Genomic DNA, 6,000 nt, shown 5'->3' with positions numbered 1-6,000 from the left:
AATGCAACATTAACACCCCTCCTTCAGAGTGCAGGCACTGTACTTCACATCTCCAGGACTCAAGTCCGGCCAGCCAGTTTCCCTGAACCCCTTCATAAATGTTACTTTGCTCACACTCCAACAGCACGTCAAGTATTAAAAACCATTTGTCTCCATTCACTCCTATCAAACACGCTCACGCATGCCTGCTGGAAGTTCAAGCCCCTCACACACAAAACCCCCTTTTCCCCTCCTTCCAACCTTTCCTAGGCCAACCCCTACCCCGCCTTCCTTCCACTACAGACTGACACACTCTTGAAGTCATTCTGTTTCGCTCCATTCTCTCTACATGTCCGAACCACCTCAACAACCCTTCCTCAGCCCTCTGGACAACAGTTTTGGTAATCCCGCACCTCCTCCTAACTTCCAAACTACAAATTCTCTGCATTATATTCACACCACACATTGTCCTCAGACATGACATCTCCACTGCCTCCAGCCCTCTCCTCACTGCAACATTCATCACCCATGCTTCACACCCATATAAGAGCGTTGGTAAAACTATACTCTCATACATTCCCCTCTTTGCCTCCAAGGACAAAGTTCTTTGTCTCCACAGACTCCTAAGTGCACCACTCACCCTTTTCCCCTCATCAATTCTTTGATTCACCTCATCTTTCATAAACCCATCCGCTGACATGTCCACTCCCAAATATCTGAATACATTCACCTCCTCCATACTCTCTCCCTCCAATCTGATATCCAATCTTTCATCACCTAATCTTTTTGTTATCCTCATAACCTTACTCTTTCCTGTATTCACTTTTAATTTTCTTCTTTTGCATACCCTACCAAATTCATCCACCAATCTCTGCAACTTCTCTTCAGAATCTCCCAAGAGCACAGTGTCATCAGCAAAGAGCAGCTGTGACAACTCTCACTTTATGTGTGATTCTTTATCTTTTAACTCCACGCCTCTTGCCAAGACCCTCGCATTTACTTCTCTTACAACCCCGTCTATAAATATATTAACCCTTTGACTGTCGAAGGGCCCAATCCTGAAGTGTCTCCTGGTGTCGCAAAATATTTGAAAAAAAAAAATTATTTTTTCTTATGAAAATGTTAAGATTATTTTTCTGATTGTTTTAGTCCCAAAAAAAAATTTTTCCCATCAGTACTTACCGAGATATAGAGTCCTGAACTTTGCTGAAATTGATCTGCTGGCGGCAACAGCGGCGACTGCCGCTCACCCGGTAAACTTTTATTTACTTGTATTCGATGGTTTCTTGTTTTTTTCACTATTTTATTTTTTCACATAACTTTTGTGGCCTGTGAGACCAAATTATTGTGCAATGTTCAAATATACACTCGTTAAATGTAACAATTATAGCAAAAACACTCGTATCATTATAATGTTGCTAAAACTTGTTTACACAAACAAACAATGTAAACAAATGTTTATTATGATTGCTTTATAATATATATACATATGTACAATCACTGGACACTTTATTAGAAGTGCTGCAGCTTGTGGAATTCTTTGAAATATGGGTATAAGCACAATGGTGTCTTACACTCCTCACACATAAAACGAGTGTCTCTGCGTTTTTGTGGGCGTTTTGTGGTATGTCCACAGACAAAACACCTCTTCTGAGCATTTTTCTTGGCAGTAGTAGCAGGCAGTGGTATGGGGTAGTGATCACCAGGCCTCAGACGAGAGGACATGTGTTGATAATTTCGTGGGCGCTGGTCTATTGCAGGTGTTGTTTCTTGGTACTTGAATATTATTTGTCTGATGACTGACAAACAAAATTCACCATATTTGGGTTTGTTCTTGGTCTTCAACTTATACATATTATAAGCATTCAGCATGGAAATGTCAAGAAGATGGAAAAACAGTTTTATGTACCACTTATAACTCTTGTGAACACAGTCAGCAAACCCAATCTGCATGTCACATTTGTCCACTAAGCGCATATTGAGGTTGTAATCCATCACAGCTGCAGGTTTTACAATAGGTTCATTGGTCTCTCTATTCTGCTTGCCAGTCTCTACCATTTCGTGTCGGTGAACTGATGTCAGCAGTGTGACATCACGTTTGTCATGCCACCGAAATGCCATGATGTCATTGGCAGCAAACACCTGCACTTCACCTCTACGACTGCCAGCTTCGAACCTAGGCATATGTTTACGATTTCTACGCACTGTGCCACACACATCTGTCATGTTCACTCACAAGAAATCACTGAGTATAGGGCTTGTGTACCAGTTGTCAGTATATAAAATATGCCCCTTACCAAGATATGGCTCCATCATTGTTCTAACCACATCACCAGAGATACCCAGTAACTTCCTGGTATCTCTCATTGTTTTACCGCCAGTGTACACAATTATATCCAAAACCAGACCAGTTTTACAATCACACAGAACAAATAACTTTATACCAAAGCGTTTCCTCTTGCTTGGTATATACTGCTTGAATGAGAGTCTTCCTTTGAACAAAATACGTACGTAACATACGTAACAGTAACACAAATCTATTCACTGGTATAATGTCACTGAAAGCAGGGGTTGAAATCAGGCGGTCTGTCGCCCAGTATGTGTTGACACTATGCTTATACACATGTGGCATAAGCATTATTGTGGCAAAGAACAGATACATCTCTGCCACAGTTGTGTCCTTCCACTGGTGTAGGCGTGATCTTGGTGAAAGCATAGTGTTTGCCATGGTGTACTCATAGTATGTATTGCTTTCCCTGACAATAATGTCCATCAGGGGTTCATCGAAGAACAACTGAAAGCATTCCAGTTCAGTGGGATTGTTCCCAAGTGTACATGATGGCTGTATTCCACTTTGTCCTCCATCAAAGTCATGGGGATTGGGAACAAACTCGTCATCTTGATGCCAATCCCAGATGCGGTCAGCTGGTGCGTTCTGGATATTGTAATGTCGTTGTGGTTGTGCAGGTTGTGGTTGTGGTTGTGAGAGTGTGGGGTCGGCCGAGGCGGGTTGTAGTTGTGCAGAGTCAGCAGCGCGGGCACTAGCGTGGCCCGCTGCTGGTGTCACATGACTCATGGCACCGTCACTATCACCACCACCGCCTGCTGCCTCACTCACATCATTTATACCCATCGTAACAATATCGTCATCTTCACTATCAGGACGTGGTGTAGGGCCACGGGATGTGCTCCGAGATGTACTCCTTCCTCTTGGAAGAGCATATGGCACACTACCAGACCGCATGCGACGTCGTACATACTGCCGTTTCACTGGGGAATATTCACCCTCACTGTCACAACTAGAAGTGCTTTCAATAACCTTGAAATCACTATCACTATCACTTGCACTGCTCACATCTGAGTCTTGTACACGGGCAAATAGTTTCCTCTTTCGTCCTGGTACAGGTGAATATGAACGAGCCGGCCTAGCACCAGAGGTGGATGGTTGTGGGTCATCTGGGTTTTCATCACTAATTATGTTATCCTGGGTAATTTTCTCGGTCACACCCGTTTCAAAACCAGGGAATTCACTTTCACTGACACTATCATCACTGTTTGAGCTATCACTTGGGAACAAAAGACCTCCAATCCGCCGAGGAGTGAGGAACTTCTTACCGCGAGGCATGGTGAAAATGGACTACCAAGATGGCGTTCCCACAATGCACCGCTGAGTCCCAGATTTTTTTCACAGGGTGCACACCGACCACTGAGACCCATTCTCTCTCGTGTAGGCCTACCAGCCCTCTCCCGCTCGATTTGAAGCCGCTAGAATTTATGCGTATAGATACGTCAAACACGGTATCTCCCATGACGTACATATACGACCGCGACAGTCAAAGGGTTAAAAAAAAAAAAAAATTATTTTTTCTTATGAAATGATAGAGAATCTTTTCCCGATTGTAAAGACACCAAAAAAACGAAATTTGATGGAAAACTGACGGAATTACGCTCTCGCGAAGTTAGCGACTTCGGCGATATTTAAAAATCGGCAATTTTGCCCACTTTGAGCCCTATTTTCGGCTAATTCCGTTATTTCAGTCAACCAAACTCATAACTATTTCTTCAGAACTCTATTTTTTCTATCGATTGAGTACAAGAAACTGCCCATTTACCGATTTCTACTACCCAATAACATGGTCAGAATTTTGCAATTTGGCCAATTTCACGAAAATTAAAAAATACGACAATTTCAAAATAAGGTCCAGAATGAACAATGCAGACATTCCTGGCTCTAAGATAACATTTTCTTTGTTCATCAGTCATGTCTCCAGGTCCCTGTGATATTACTCTTGCTTTTTATTTTGAAATTTTATTCAAACAAAAAATAGAAGATTTACTGTTATGCAGACTACTGCAATACTGTAATAATTGTAAAAATTACATCAACCCATTCATGACTGCGTATTAGAATGGCTATTTGGACATTTATTGGACAATGACATCATTTGTTTACTTTTGAACATCGGCAAAAATCAAACATTTCCTGTACTTTGTGCTCCATTTCCAGGTTCTTTTTATAGTAAAATTAATCAAAATCACCTCCATTTCTATAATATAGTTTCCATTCTATCAAATGAGACCAAGAAAACGAGAATACAACCACAAATACTATACGAAAATAGACCACAAAGTCGGCATTTTAACCCTTTGACTGTTTTCGACGTATAAATACGTCTTACGAGCCAGTGTTTCTGACGTATATATACTCAATAATTCTAGCGGCTTCAAATCAAGAGTGAGAAAGCTGGTAGGCCCACATGTGAGAGAATGGATCTGTGTGGTCAGTGTGCACCACATAAAAAAAATCCTGCAGCACACATTGCGTAATGAGAAAAAAAAAACTCTGATCGTTTTTTTGGAATAAAACGCCGACTTTGAGGTGTATTTTCGTATAGTATTTATCGTTGTATTCGCGTTTTCATGGTCTTAGGTGATAAAATGGAAAACATATTACAGAAATAGAGATGATTTTCATTACTTTTACGATGAAAACGACCTTGAAACTGAGCTCAAAGTAGCGGAAATGTTCGATTTTTACCAATGTTCAAGAGTACATAAATCACACCACACGTCCAATACACGTCAACTGGGGAGTCTAATATTCTTTCACTAGTGCACTGATATTATTTATACCATTTTTACAATAATGCAGTCGTCTGCATAATAGTAATTTTTGTATTTTTTTGTATGAATAAAAAATCAAAATAGAAAGCAATAATAATATAAGAGGGGCCTAGAGATGTGAGTAATGAACAGAGCATATGTTATTTTAGTGCCACGAATGTCTACCTTGTTTATTCTGGACCCTATTTTGAAATTGGCATCTTTTTTATTTTGCGTGAAATTGGCGAAATTGCCAATTTCTGACCACCATATTGGGTAGTCCAAATTGGTAAATGGGAGGTTTCTTGTACTCAGCTGATAGATAAAATGGAGTTCTAAAGAAGTAGCTATGAGTTTGGTCAACTGGAACAATGGAATTGGCTGAAAATTGGGCTCAAAGTCGGCGAAATCGCCGATACGCATATGTCGCCGAGACCGCTAACTTCGCGGGAGCATAATTCCACGAGTTTTCGACCAAATTTCGAACTTTTGGTGTCATTACCATCGGGAAAAGATTCTCTATCATTTCATAAGAAAAAATAATTTTTTTTTTTCAAAAATTGAGCGACATAGAATGACAGTTTCAGAGAGGGGCCTGAAACAGTCAAAGGGTTAATTAAAAAAAACAGTCGGAGTTTTTTTTTTCTCATTATGCACTGCGTGCTCCAGGATTTTTTTTATGTGGTGCACACTGACCACACAGACCCATTCTCTCACATGTGGGCCTACTAGCTTTCTCCTGCCTGATTTGAAGCCGCTAGAATTTATGAGTATATATACGTCAAACACGGTACCTCGCAAACGTATATATACGGCCGCGACAGTCAAAGGGTTAAACAACCACGGTGACATCACACATCCTTGTCTAAGGCCTACTTTTACTGGGAAAAAATTTCCCTCTTTCCTACATACTTTAAC

General features: G+C 40.8%; 1 protein-coding gene across 2 annotated transcripts in view; it reads left to right on the top strand.

The window, feature by feature from the left end:
- Positions 1–6,000, top strand: part of LOC128706544 (unconventional myosin-Ie) — a 701,146-nt gene that overhangs the window by 492,868 nt on the left and 202,278 nt on the right. The gene's annotated exons all lie outside the window — the stretch shown is intronic.

This window comes from Cherax quadricarinatus, chromosome 3 (genome assembly GCF_038502225.1).
Source record: "Cherax quadricarinatus isolate ZL_2023a chromosome 3, ASM3850222v1, whole genome shotgun sequence".
NCBI lineage: Eukaryota > Metazoa > Arthropoda > Malacostraca > Decapoda > Parastacidae > Cherax > Cherax quadricarinatus.
The sequence above is the reverse complement of the archived record's forward strand: the minus strand, read 5'-3'. Positions and strand labels throughout refer to the sequence as shown.